The sequence below is a fragment of the Alligator mississippiensis genome, chromosome 1, assembly GCF_030867095.1.
Source record: "Alligator mississippiensis isolate rAllMis1 chromosome 1, rAllMis1, whole genome shotgun sequence".
Classification (NCBI taxonomy): Eukaryota; Metazoa; Chordata; order Crocodylia; family Alligatoridae; genus Alligator; species Alligator mississippiensis.
In genome coordinates this window covers 421,712,321-421,727,208 of record NC_081824.1, presented here as the reverse complement: position 1 = coordinate 421,727,208, position 14,888 = coordinate 421,712,321, and the positions used below count along the sequence as shown (strand labels likewise).

Below are 14,888 nucleotides of genomic sequence, written 5' to 3'. Positions count from 1 at the left end.
CTTATTGGGAAGCCTGTTGGAGCTGCTGGGAGTGACCACCCTGCTTCCTTGCTGTAGCATCTCAGCAGTGGCTGAAAGCTGACAGTTACCCTACCTATGGTTCTTGAGTCAAGGGTTGGCTAATGCATTCTGGTTTGTTTTGTGGTTCTGGTTATGCCATTTAAGTTCACTTGTAAATAACCATTCCTATTATTCTTGTTTTGTAAATAAAGTGTAAATAGTTAAATCAGTTAAGTGTTAGACCTTCTTGGGACCATGGGCTGCTCTGTGGGGAACAGGGGCCTGCTGGAAAGTAAATTGGTGCTGGCCGGAAGCCCTGCCCCACTCTCACCACACCATCCCTGATATTGGGCAGGGGTGGCAACTATTGGGCCACCACCCGTGTTACATATATAAACAACGATATATATATATATATATATAACTGTACCACTAACAACCTGTCATGTGACCACTGTGGTTCACTTGACAGACAAGAGACACACTTCAGCAGTTCAACTATTTTAATCCTGTTATAAAGTTTGCACTGTGCACCCTCGTACCTGCACACCCATCACCATTCCCTTGAAAACATCACAGTTTCATAAAGATTCCCTCAGTTCCCTCCCCTATGCCTTCCTTAATCGTCCTCATGTTTATCCAGTACTTTCACTCACTGTCGTTGTATGTGTCATCATCGTCATCACCATCCTCATCATTGTTCTCCTCGCTGTTCTCTTTGGAGGGCTTGCCTCTGAAAAGTCTATGCCAGTTGCCTATCTTTCAGGTGAAACCTACCATTTCTTTCCCATTGTCCTCTTCTGTCTTCATGTAGTACCAGTACATTTCACTCAGCCCCATTTTAATACAGTCCTTGACTGTGGGGTCTGAGTGCCTGTTTATGAGCAGCTTCCAGGCCTTCCACAGGGCATACCTGAAGCAGGAGATGAACTGGCTGAAGCAGGCTGTTGGGGCCCCTCGCTGTTTGGTCAAGTGCCTGTAGAGGACTGCTTCTCTGGTCAGGGTTCGGAAACCTGTCACCACCAGGAGGAGTGGATGTACTTTCTTTCTGTGTAGAGGCAGTCCCAGAAGAGGAGGTCAATTGTTTCCGCCTGCCACCAGCAGGCTTCCCTCAGGCAGTTGGCTGGACCTCTGTGCCTTGTGTTGTTTCTCCTTGTCTGCACAGGGAGTGCCCGGTGGGCTGCCTGCCACGTCAAGTCTCTGTGCTCCTTCTGCAGGTTCTTGTGAAAGATTTTCTCCCGCTCAGCCTGGCAGCTGTTACGAGGTAGTAAGTCCATGGGAGATACGATGTCTCTTACCCTTACCGTCTCCTATACTTTGCGGTGGTTCATCAGGGTTGCAAAGGCCACATTGTGCAGTTTATATTTATCCGAGAAATATTTCAGGATCTCATAGAACCATGGGGACATCATGGCCCAGGGGCTTCCATTGGTCACCATGTATACATGCCACTGTTGCAGCAGCTGCTCTGCAAAATATTTTACAAAGCGGGCTGTTTTGGATTCTGCCCCTGTTGCCAGTTTGCAAAACTGGCTCATGTACTCGGCCCAGAGGAACAGTAGGGCATCTGGCATTCCTCTGCCTCTGGACCATTGTGCTTTGTACAGTTTGATCCTTGTCACTTTCTCCTATGTGGACTTCCAAAAGAAAACACACATGGCTCTTGGATTCTGCAGATGACTTGCTCCAAGGGAGGGAAGACTAGTGTGATATATAGAAGCATTGGCAGTAGCACCATCTTCATCAGTGCCATGAATCCTCCTCCCTCCCTCCCTCCCCCCCACCCCCGCTTTGACAGGCAGCACAATTGCCATAGTCCCAGTCTCTGTTTGGTCTTGGCTCTGTTTGGTCTTAACCTTCATCTCTTCCCATACTGTCTATCCTAACAGCTCTGGGTCAAACTCCACCCAAGGATTTTTACCCACTCATGGGGGACAGAGACCTCCAGGGCTGACAGGCCCTTGAGTTCCTCCAGGAGTAGGTAGGTGCTTTTGCTCATGTTGAGCTTGGCCCCTGCTGCTGCTCATGTACCTGGGTGCTCTTCCTACTGAAACCATGTCCCTGCATATGATGCTTAGGTCATCCATGTAAGCGAGAACTTTTGTCTGTTCCCTGTTACTCCCGGGGATCTTCATGCCACTGATCCTGGGGTCCTGCTTGAGCCACTGTGTTAGTGGTTCCATTGCGCAGATAAATAGGATTGGAGAGAGCAGGGAGCCCTACCTGACCCTCAACTGCACCACAGTTGGAATTGTCAGGGACCTTCTCACCAGTACCCTGTTGCTCACATTAGTGCACAGTGCCTTTATCCAGGCAACAAAGGTTGCAGGGACTCCCATCTTTTCCAGCATCTCCAGTAGGAAGTGATGGCATGCTCAGTCATACACCTTCTCCAAGTAGAGATTCAGCAGTGGTGTTCTTACCCCTCTCCCGTTGGTATTGTAGCTCATCTTGCAGCTGCATCAGGGCTTTGTGGGTCTGTTGCCCAGGCACCATGCACATTTGGTCCTTGTGGATCACTGCCACCTAAAATAGAGTTTGGCCATTAGTTTGTAGTCAATGTTCAGGAGCATTAGGGGACGCCAGTTTCTCTGACTTGTGAACTGTTTGCAAACTGCCCTTCTTGCTGCCTCTAGTCATTCAGGAAAGTCTCCTTTTATACCCTGCTGGGCCTAGACTGGCTCCACCCCCTTGTTAGGACTTTTGTAAGACAAAAGTCACCTAGCAATCACCCAGCTAGAAGCACTCCCAAAAGCACAGCCCTCCAAACAAACACAGGCAGCCCTGGCTCAGTTACCTTCCTGGAACAGGATCTGGTGCCTGGCTTCTCTTCCTCTTCCCCTTCCTCCTCTTGTCCGAATGAACTGCTTGCAAACTGCACTATTTGCTGCTCCTGTTTGCTTGCTCCCTGGTTGCTCAGGGAGTCTCCTTTTATACCCATATACTTGTTCAACAGTACAGTTGCCAAAGCAAACAGGTTCACAGCATCTTGGCACTGCTTTACAAGTGAAGTTTCTGTCTCAAAAGAAAACAGAAGAGAATACTTTGTCTTTTGTGAAGGACTGCAGCTCTACCCTGGAGAATTGCCCTGTCAATATTATTTTTGCTGTTACTCCAGATATTTAAGGTGTTGAAGAAAACTTATTAGGATAAGGTTTACGTGGAAGTGCATGAATTATTTATGGTGAATATGTTTTCAGGTAAATGTAAGGATTTTTCTTCAATTCACGTGTCATTTGTGAACCACTCCTGACTTTTGTGAATGTATCCATTACTTGTAATTATTCTTTGGATCATTTACATAAAATTTCAGCTCAGGAGGTATTTGTAAATTGTTCACTTTTGACAGTTCCACATGCTATTTGAGTTCTCTTGGTATGAAATTGGCCACCAGAGTTGCAGGGTATTACTTCTGTTGCCCAAATGAATGATAAAAAGTCTTAAAAACAAAGAAATACTGAACATTAGACATCCATCAGGAATTATTAGACACATCAGTTAAGGATGTAATCTGTCATAACATCCCTAAATGTATGGCTACTGGGGACAAGGAGATTATGATGGGGGATGGATGACTTTACACATGCCCTATTTCTTACATTGTTCCTCTAAAGCAGGGGTTCTCCAAGTTTTGCCCCTGGAGGGCTATATTAAGGGGGCAGTCCTCGGTTGTGGGCTTCATAAATAGGCTTGTGGGCCACAGTTTGGGAACCACTGCTCTAAAGCATCTAGTGTTTGTCATTGTCAGGGACAATTTACTAGGCTAGATGGACCTTTGGTCTGATCCAGTATAGGAATTCTTATGTTTAAATGAAGAAAATGAATGGCAAATTACTTATTTATATATAGATACTCCTGTTCAATTATGAATATGGACATTCATGAGAGAATGGATTAATGCACTATTTTGGGCTCATCCAGATGAGTGCACATGCATTTCCCTGGGGAGAAAGAACAGTGGCACATAGTTGTACTGCCACTACTTGTCCCTGAGAAATGCTCATGCATGTGTGCTCTGGCACATGGCAAGTTGACCAGGTGGGGTAGGGGAGCCTGGGGCCAGCACCTGGCCTGGCCCTAGCAGCTTTATCTGGGATTCTGGGGGCTTCCTGGGGCTCCAGTGTTGGTGATCCACCATGTGGAGCCTGCTGCTGCTCTGGTCATCTAGGCTCCAGCTTTGGGTGGCACATGCTGTCACCATGTGTGCCATCCTGCTTTTTTCAGGTGCAGGTTTTTCTGACACTGGGATCTCAAGTGTCAAGAAAACTCCTCTGTGCTGCAAATTAGCACAGTGAATACCTGCATGTGCAGCATGTGGTGTGTGTGGTATCGCAGATGGGTCTGCAGCACTGCACACCACATATGCATGGTGATCTGGATGTGCGGTTTGAGTGTTATTTTTCCATGGGGTTCTCCTACCCAGGGAAGTCTCCAGCTTTGACTTTCAACTGGAGATAGCCAGTGTGGTCCCCATCTTTAAAAAAGGGAAGAGGGAGGACCCAGGCAACTATAGGCCTGTCAGTCTTACCTCAATCCTGGGGAAACTCTTTGAGAAGATCATCAAGGAGCACATCTGTGACGGGCCGGCATCGGGGACGATGCTCAAGGGCAACCAGCATGGATTCATTAGGGGCAGGTCATGTCAGACCAACCTGATTGCCTTTTACGATCAGGTCACAAAAGCATTGGATGCAGGTGTCACCGTGTCTCGACTTCAACAAGGCCTTTGACACTGTCTCCCATCCCATCCTCATTAAAAAACTAGGTGACTGTGGCATCGATGCCTACGCAGTCAGATGGATTGCGAATTGGCTGAAGGGTCGTACTCAGAGGGTGGGGGTGGACAGGTCATATTCGACCTGGGGGGAAGTGGGCAGCGGAATCCCCCAGGGCTCGGTCCTTGGGCCCGTGCTGTTCAATTTCTTTATCAGCGATTTGGACGATGGGGTGAAAAGCAACCTGTTCAAATTTGCTGATGATACCAAAATATGGGGAGAGGTGGGCACATTAGCAGGGAGAGAGAGACTGCAGAAAGACCTGGATAGGTTGCAGGGGTGGGCTAACAAAAACAGGATGTGTTTCAATACTGACAAGTGCAGGGTGCTGCACTTGGGCAGTAGTAACCAGCAGCACACTTATAAGATGGGAAACTCCCTTCTTGAGAGCACGGAGGCAGAAAGGCATCTTGGAGTCATTATTGACTCCAAGATGACCATGGGCTGACAATGCGAGGTCACGGTCGGCAGGGCTAACCGGACCTTATCGTGCATCCACAGGTGCATCTCAAGTAGGGCCAAGGAGGTGATCCTCCCCCTCTACGTGACACTGGTCAGGCCGCAGCTGGAATACTGTGTCCAGTTCTGGGCACCCCACTTCAAGAGGGATGTAGACAACATTGAAAGGGTCCAGAGGAGGGCCACCCGCATGATCCAGGGACAGCAGGGCAGACCCTACAACGAGAGGTTACAGGACCTGAACCTGTTCAGCCTTCACAAGAGAAGGCTGAGGGGGGACCTGGTGACTGTCTATAAACTCACTAGGAGGGACCAGAAGGGGTTGGGGGAGACCTTGTTTCCCCTAGTGCCCCCCGGGATAACAAGGAATAATGGCCACAAGTTGTTGGAGAGTAGGTTTAGATTAGACATCCATAAGAACTACTTCACAGTTAGGGCGGCTAGGATCTGGAACCAACTTCCAAAGGAAGTGGTGCTGGCTCCTACCCTGGGGGTCTTTAAGAAGCGGCTTGATGCCTACCTAGCTGGGGTCATTTGAGCCCAGTTTTCTTCCTGCCCAGGCAGGGGGTTGGACCTGAAGATCTGCAAGGTCCCTTCCGACCCTACTTCTATGATTCTAACTTCAAGCAGGGAAACTAGGTTTCCAGCAAAAAACATGCACTTCCTTTAGCGTTGCATGACTGTCCTCAATTTGTTGTCTTTCAAGTTAGCCTTTCTGAAAGCTCTCTTTTAGATCAGCTGAATTAGTGAGTTACAAGCACTGTTAATTGATTCTCCATGCACTGCCTATCAGGACACAGTAGGGCTGCATTCACATGCTAAGTTTCAGCCTGAGGCGTTTTCTTGATTTCATCAAAAAATCAGTTGCTGTCACCACCATCATTTTCCTTCACTGTCCATATGAGATATCAAATGTTCAAACATATCATCAAGGAAAAATGGAGCTTGTTATAGCAAAGCTGTTTCTTAGTCCTTTAAAGAAATCCTGGTTCCCCTGGTTTGGTATGTTTTGGTTGTTTTAGTTTGATTTGGTTATTTTCCATTAGTATTTGAAACTAGCGACCTGTGAGGACAGTGGAAAATGGTAGACATGATCAATTAGAGTTCTCCAATTCTATGATCTCCACTAAATCTCAGGCATTACTTTCTTCTTCACTGATTTTAGAAACATGCTTATTCCCAAGAAGGGGTTATGGATCTGAGTGAATGGCCTCCGAGGTCCCATATTCTTTTTTCATTGGAGAAGTGTACTTTTGATACTGGATATCCAATTTTCAATTTTCTTCAGCTCCATTGTGGGAATTAAATGTTATTTAGTAAGGGGCAAGGAACAAACAAGTAGAAGCTCTTTCAGAAAACTGCACATCTTGGAAAACAAACCAGCTTCCACAAAATTTCTTGGCATATACTTGATAGGCCATAGTACTGATGAGAAGGACCTGGGGGTATAGTAGACAAGGGGTTGACAGCATTTGGCCTGTGGAGCCACTGGATCTGGCCTGCTGTGCCTGTGCCAGTGCCCATGCTGAGACCAGGTAGCATGTAGCTATCCTGAGGCTACTGTCCCTTCTTCCCACCCCCCATCTTTGGTGCAACCCACACTGAGTGGTTTTGGTGGTGCATCAGTGGCACAGAGCTTTCCCTACACCTCTGCTAGTGCCAGGCATCTGGGAGCTGCGCCTACACTACCACCACATCCTCCAGCCCTCTGCTCCCAGACTGAGGCATGGGTGCAACTTTGAGTTGGTGGGGAGCTGAACCAGGACCAGGTATTTGCAAACTATGTCCATGTTGCCACTACTTCTCCCCACTCTCTCTCTTTCTGCCACCCCAGCTGTAGTATAATCACTGCAGCAGAGGAAATTTAGATTGCAGATTAGGAGGAACTTTCTGACTATAAGGGTGGCCAATCGGGCTGCGCAAAATGGTACCATCCATTTCAACTTGCATTTTGACATTTCAATGGAACAGCATTTCATTTTGAATTTCATTTCAATTCGAAACCTCTGTTCTGTTTCATTTCGTCGAAACAGTATCACTGTTTCAACTCTGTTCCGATGTTTGGCCCATAGGATATAATGGGGAAGCTTAAAACAGCCTATAACTTTGTAATTTCTGGCCTTATTTGGATAAAACTTGCAAGATTGGTATCCCTTTCTGAGGACATGAAGCCTGCCAAGTTTCAAGGAGATAGGTGCAGGGGTTTCAGAGATACTGCACCTCAAATCCTGAAAGCAAAAAACTCATGTCATGTGTATGTGTTAAGCCACAGCAGGGTCAAAACTGCAGGCGTGCTAGCCCCTGCTGAGGCCACAAAACCTGCCAAGTTGCAAGGAGATAGGTGCAGGGGTTTGGGGAAAACTGCACCTCAACCTGCAGACAAGCAAAACTCATGACATGGGTAACACAGCGTGTGTTCAGGCGCAGCAGAGTGAAAACTGCGGACATGCTAGCCCCTGCTGAGGCCATGAAGCCTGCCAACTTTCAAGGAGATAGGTTCAGGGGCTTCTGGGGCCCTGCACCTCTGGCTGCTGAAAGGCAAAACTCATGACATGAGTGCTTGTGGGACTGTGTCTGTCTTGGGGCACAGCGGGGTGAAAACTGCAGGCCTGCTGCAGTCACAAAGCCTGCCAGCTGTCAAGGGGATGGGTGCAGGGGAAGTCTGGGTTCTGGGGCCCTGCACCTCTAGCTGCTCACAGGCAAAACTCGTGACATGGGTGGATGATACTGTGTGTGTGTTAAGATGTGCCCTCACTCAACTGACACCAAGGCAGAAAGCAGGGCAGTTCCAACAATGCTGCCTTTTATGCAGTTTTTCCATCCCTCCCCCAGAGCACTGGGATTGGAAGGGACCTCAGAAAAGGATGACAGTCACTGGCCAGCTACACAGTCAGTAATGAGAGCAGTCCTCTCTCCCCCTCCTCCCCCACTTCCCCCTTTGCCTCCTTACTTTAGTTCCTGTTTCCCTGCAGGCAAGCCCAGCTTGAGCTTCGAAACTTGAAACGTTTCGACTTCCTTGTTTTGTTTCAAGGCCGTTTCGAAGCTCTGTTTTGTTTTGATTTTAATGTTTTGAGCTCAAAACAAGTCAGAACCGTGACGAAATGAAACTGCCGGCAAAATTTCACCCAGCCCTAGGGGCCAAGCATTGGAACAGGTTACCTAGAGAAGTCCTGGAATCTTCATCCTTAGAAATTTTCAAGAGTAGCTTAGACAGACACTTGGCTGAAGTGGTTTATTCAGGGACAATCCTGCCTTAAGCAGGGTGCAGGACTAGATGACCATGTGGGACTCCACCTGTGACTGGACCACAGGTATAGATGGCTATATGTAGTACAGGAGAGACTGTGATGAAAGAAAGGGTGGGGTTGTAGCTCTCTATGTGAAGGAGCAGTACACTTCTCTACAAGCAGAGACTGGCACCCAAGGAGGGCGACTTGAGACCCTTTGCATTAGACTATGAGGGGCATGTGGGGAAACGGACATAGATTCATAGATGTAGGGTCAGAAGGGACCTTGTAGATCTTCTAGTCCAACCCCCTGCCCTGGGCAGGAGAGAAAACTGGGCTCAAATGACCCCAACCAGGTAAATGTCAAGCCTCCTCTTAACGACTCCCAGGGTAGGAGCCATCACCACTTCCCTTGGAAGTTGGTTCCAGATCCTAGCCTGACTGTGAAGTAGTGCCTTCTAATGTCTAGTCTAAACCTACTCTCTAGCAACTTATGGCAGTTATTCCTCGTTACTCTGGGAGGTGCTCGGGGGAACAAGGTCCCTCCCAAACCCTGCTGGTCCCCGCTAGTAAGTTTATAAACCACCACCAGGTCCCCCCTCAGCCTTCTCTTGTGAAGGCTGAACAGGTTAAGGTCCCTTAGCCTCTCCTCATATGGTCTGCCCTGCTGTCCCTGGATCATGTGAGTGGCCCTCCTTTGGACCCTCTCAATGCTGTCCACATCCCTCCTGAAGTGCGGTGTCCAGAACTGGACGCAGTACTCCACCTTCAGCCTGACCAGTGTCTCATAGAGGGGGAAGATCACCTCCTTGGTCCTGCTTGTGATGCATCTGTGGATGCAGGACAAGGTACAGTTAGCCCTACTGACCGTGTTCTCACATTGTCAGCCCATGTTCATCTTGGAGTCAATAATGATTCCAAGATCTCTTTCTGCCACCGTGCTTTTGAGAAGGGAGTTCCCCAACCTATAGGTATGCTGCTGGTTCCTACTGCCCAAGTGCAGCACCCTGCACTTGTCAGTATTGAATCCTATCCTATTTTCATTTGCACACCCCTGTAACCTGTCCAGGTCCTGCTGTAATCTGTCCTTCTCTTCTAGCATGCCCACCTCACCCCAAATCTTGATGTCACCTGTGAATTTAAACAGGCTGCTCTTCACCCCATCGTCCAAGTCACTAATAAAGAAATTGAACAGTGTGGGCCCAAGGACCGAGCCCTGGGGGAGCCCACTACCCACTTCGCTCCAGGTTGAAAATGACCCGTCCACCACCACTCTCTGACCCCTCAGCCAATTCGCAATCCATTTGTCTGTGTAGGCATCAATGCCACAGTCACCTAGCTTTTTAATGAGAATGGGGTGGGAGACAGTGTCAAAGGCCTTCCTGAAGTCCAGAAAGACTACATCCACCACGACACCTGCGTCCAATGATTTTGTGACCTGATCGTAGAAGTCAATCAGGTTGGTCTGACAGGACCTGCCCCTAATGAAACCATGCTGGTTGCCCTTGAACATCATCCCTGCTGCTGGCCCATCACAGATGTGCTCCTTGATAATCTTCTCAAAGAGCTTCCCTAGGATTGAAGTAAGACTAACGGATCTATAGTTGCCCAGGTCCTCCCTCTTCCCTTTTTAAAAGATGGGGACCACATTGGCTCTCTTCCATTCATCTGACACCTTGCCAGAGCACCACAAGTGCTCATAAAGCCACGCCGGGGCCCCGCGCTAACCCCTGCCAATTCCCTCAACACCCTGGGGTGGAGAGCATCTGGACCTGCTGATTTTAACATGTCCATCCCCTCCAGAAGTTCTCTAACCCGGTCCTCCCTGACCCTAGGCTTGGTGGAGTTTCTCCTGAGTCCATCCTGAATCTCGGTAGGGGAGTCCCACTCCCTGCACAAGAAAATAGAGGTGAAGAAATTGTTAAAGAGGTCTGCTTTCTCCTTTGGTGCAACCATCAGATTGGCAAGCATATCCTGCAGGGGCCCCACATTACCCGGGGCCTTCTTCATTCTCCCTATGTATTTAAAAAAGGACTTTTTGTTATCCTTGATGCTAGCTCTAGTTCCATATCTGCCTTAACTTTCCTAACAGCCCCCTACAGAACCCAGCGATGGAGGTATACTCCTCTTTGGAGATAGCCCCTCCCTTCTACTGGGTGTACACCTCCTTTTTGGCAGTCAGGCATTCACGAATGCCCTTGGTGAGCCAGGGGGGCTTTTGGGCACTCTTGTCCGCTTTGCTTCTTGTTGGGATTGTCACCCCCTGGGCTCTGAGTATTGTCTCCTTAAGGAACAACCACTCATCTTAGGCACCCAGTTCCCGTACTCTCCGGGACCCTAGTGCCTCTCCCACTAATCTCCTCAGCTCATTGAAGTTGGCCTTCTTAAAGTCTAAGGCTACTGCCTTGCTGCAGGCCCTTGACACTCTGTGCTGGATGATGAATTCCAGCAAGTGATGATTGCTATCACCCAGGTGGTTGAGGACCTGGTTGTCACCTGTGGCCAGGACCAGGTCCAGCAGGGCATTCCCCCTGGTAGGACTGTGCACCTCTTGGGTTAAGTGGAGGTCCTGTATCTCAGCCAGGAACCTCCGTGAGCAGTCAGACCTGGCTGACTGCTCCTCCCAGCAGATATAATGGTAGAAACCTACTACAGACCTCCAAATCAGGAACAACAGCTTGACCACAAAGTCACTAGGGAACTGGCTGAGGCTGCATGCTCTTGGTGCATGGCTGTCATGGGAGACTTCAAGTACCTGGACATCCCATGGGAAGAGAATTCATCCAAACCAATCGGTCACAAAGCTTCCTCACATGCATGGATGAGCTCTGCTTGTTTCAAGAAGTTTATGAGCCGACAAGAGGTAAGGTGCTGCTGGACCTTATACTGGCCAAAGGGGATGATCTAGTCAGTGACCTAGGAATCAAAGGGAAGCTGGGAGACAGTGACCATGAGCTGATCACTTTCATTATCCATTGCAAAGCTGGCAAGTCAGCCAGGAATGCAGAAGTCCTCAACTTTAGGAAAGCCAACTTTCATAAGCTCAGGAGGCTAGTTGTCGAGGCCCTAAGAGGCCATGATCTGACAAGGAGGGGAGTCCATGATGAGTGGTCACTCCTTAAGGAAGCAATCCTTGAAGCACAAGGGAAGTGCATTCCAGCCCATAGGAAAGGTAGTAAAAGGACTTGGGAACCCTTGGCTCAATAGGGAAGTCATGGACCTCCTGTGACTATAAAGATAAGCTTATAAAGGAAGGAAGACAAGAAATATCACTAAGGAACAGTATTCAGCACTGGTCCACACCTGTAGGGAGTGAACTAGGAATGCCAAGGCTGTAACTGAGCTCCAACTGGCTATACAAATCAAGGACAATAAAAAGTCCTTCTTCAGATATGTGGAAAATCAGAAAAAAAACAAGGGCAACATTGGACCCTTGCTAAACCAAATGGGGCAGCTGATAACTGGCACCCAGGAAAAAAATAAACTCCTTAATGATTACTTTGCATTGGTCTTTCACCAGCCCAAAGAGACCACCCTGCCTGACAAGATGCAGGGTCACCAGGGTAAGGGCAACCATATGCCCATCATTGACGTAGACGTCAGGAGGGAACACCTTGAGAGGCTGGACACCCACAAATCAGCTGGCCCAGATAGATTGCACCCAAGAATGCTAAAGAAACTGGCTGACATGATAGCGTGGCCACTGGTGAAAATATTCAAGAACTTGCGGTGCTCAGGTGAGGTACCTGAAGATTGGAAGAGGGCCAATGTGGTGCCTATCTTCAAGAAAGGGAGGAAAGAAGATCCAGGAAACTACAGCCCAATCAGTTTAACCTCAATTCCTGGAAAGTTCGTGGGAAAAAAATCATCAAACAAACCATTAGCAACAGGCAAATGGAAGGCACTGTTCTGAGGGATAGCCAACATGGCTTTGTTGTGGGTAGGTCCTGCCTGACCAATCCCATTACCTCCTATGAGCAGGTGACACCTCACCTAGACAAAGGAGAAGAGGTTGATATCATATATCTGGACTTCAAAAAACCCTTTGACCTGGTGTCCCATGATGTCTTTATGGCAACCGGGGAACTGCAGCCTTGACATCCTTATGGTTTGATGGCTGGGGAACTGGTTCTAAGGTTGGACCCAGAGAGTGGTAGTTGATAGAACTGAATCAACATGGCACATAGTGACCAGTGGTGTCCCCTGAGAACTCCGTTCTTGGACCATTACTCTTTAATGTATTTAAAAATGATCTGGACTGTAGTGTCAGAGCAGACTGGCTAAGTTTGCTAATGACACCAAACTATGGGGAAGTGTGGTCAGACTTCAGGATAGGCTGGTGATCCAGGTCCTCCTTGACAGGCTCACAAGGTGGGTGGATGAAAACCTGATGGCATTAAATACAAAGAAATTCAAAGTGCTCGACCTTGGGAGAAAAAACCTGTATCTCACTTACAGGCTCAGCAGTGCTACACTCGCTAGCACCATGACTGAAAGAGACTTGGGGGTCATGACTGACTACAAGATGAACATAAGCCTCTAATGTGATACTGCAGCCAGCAAAACAAAAAACTCTGGCTTGCAACTACCTGTGTATCTCAAGCAAGACCCAGGAAGTCATCCTCCTACTGTACCCGGCTTTGATGAGGCTGCAGCTGAAGTACTGCATACAATTTTGGGCCCTGCAATTCAGAAAGGATGTGGAGAAGCTTGAAAGAGTCCAGAGGAGAGTCATGCTCATGATCAGAGGGCAAGAGAGCAGACCTTATGAAGAGAGGCTGAGAGCCATGGGACTCTTCAGTTTAGAGAAGCACAGGCTCAGGGGTGACTTGGTGGCAGCCTATAAGTACATAAAGGGTGTGCATCAGGAACTGGGAGAATTTGCCAGGGCAGCCCAAGGGAACACCAGGTCCAATGGTCACAAACTCCTGGAAGACCATTTTAGGAAAAACTTCTTTATTGTCTAAGTCCCCAGGGCCTGGAATAGACTCCCCGCAGAGGTGCTGCAAGCACCTACTCTGGACACTTTCAAGAAATGTTTGGATGCCTATCTTGTTGGGATCCTTTGGCCCTAGCTGACTTCCTGCCCCTTGGGCAGGAGGGGGCTGGACCTGATGATCTTGCAAGGTCCCTTCCAGCCTTAATGTCTATGAAATCTATGAACATTAGCAATATAGTGTGTAGGGTGACTGGACACTACAAAGGCAGACAAGGTTCCTTGGGTGAATTTGATATCTTTTATTAGACCAACCCAAATAGTTGGAGAATAGTTATTAAGCAAGCTTTCAGGTTCAAAAACCCTTCGCCAGGCTAAGAAAGTTTCAGCAGTTGGTATGTGCTCTTCCTGGATGGAATGAAAAGTAAAGAAACCAGCGGCTGGGCTGGGGAGTCAGTTGCCACTACAAAAGCATTTATCCCTCCAAGAGAAAATTCCCCAGCACAGGCACAGTATAAAACAGATGCAGGTTATTGTTTCAAGAACTCACTTACAAAAAGTGGTGTCATACTCTGCATGGGGTGGAAGCTAGATGGGTGTCCTTTAGGGCAGAGCAGCAGCACAGAATATTGCAAAATTCCTGAGCAGCTCTACAGCTAATAAGATTGCTTGGGGAAGCTGCCATTATTTGGACAGATTCCCATAGATGCTTATGTCAGAGGCTCATTCAGAGGCCCTGAAACAGCCTGGGATCAGTAGGACATGAAGCTGACCCAGAATACCCCGCTTTTCCCTAAGTCACAAGTTATATGGAGCTCTTCCCACAAGAGTCCTAATTGGCTAGACACAGGGTAGGTGAAGGGTTCTGACTATATGAGTGGTCAAGCACTGGAACAGGTTACCCAGAGAAGTTGTAGAATCTCCATCCCTGGAAATTTTCATGAATAGGCTGGACAGACACTTGGTTTAGTCAAAGATGATCTTGATTTGAACAGGGGGCTGTATTAGATGCCTATGTGAAGTCCCTTCAAGCCCTACTTTCCTGTGGTTCGATGGGTTATAACGCATTACATCCCCAACGCTACAACAGGAGGTGAATGTGATGCTGTTTATCAGACTGCCTGATGTGTAGGGAGGAGAGAATACCTCCAGAACAAAGCCTTGCAGTTCACACTTACTAAATTATCCAAAAAAACTTACATTAAAAAGGATAGATTCTACTAGCCTTGCTCATTAGCTTGAGTAATACCTTACTAAAGTATTTTCAGTGACATGAGCAGGGATCCATCTAGAATCCCTTTCTCCCCAATTACAAAAATAGATGTGCTTCTAATGGCAGAAGGTTTTGCTCAAATAAATCAACCATCCCTATTAGGTCAGTCTACTGACCTGCAGGATTATCAACTTCAGTGCAGAACTGTCTATGATGCAGTTTTAGCATGCTGTGTTAACAGGGTTGGAGAGCAAAGTTTGATAGCAACCTCGGGACAT

The 14,888-nt window shown here is 48.0% G+C and overlaps 1 long non-coding RNA gene across 1 annotated transcript in view; it reads right to left on the bottom strand.

Annotated features, from left to right (window-relative positions):
- Nucleotides 1-1,807: 1,807 nt before the first annotated feature.
- The window catches only part of LOC132250233 (uncharacterized), a 42,478-nt gene continuing 29,397 nt past the window's right edge, over nt 1,808-14,888 (bottom strand). The window contains exons 2-3 of the long non-coding RNA XR_009461880.1: nt 2,798-3,015; nt 1,808-2,526 (exon numbers count right to left, since the gene is read on the bottom strand). This is a non-coding gene — a long non-coding RNA (uncharacterized LOC132250233). The remainder of the gene's footprint in view (nt 2,527-2,797; nt 3,016-14,888) is intronic.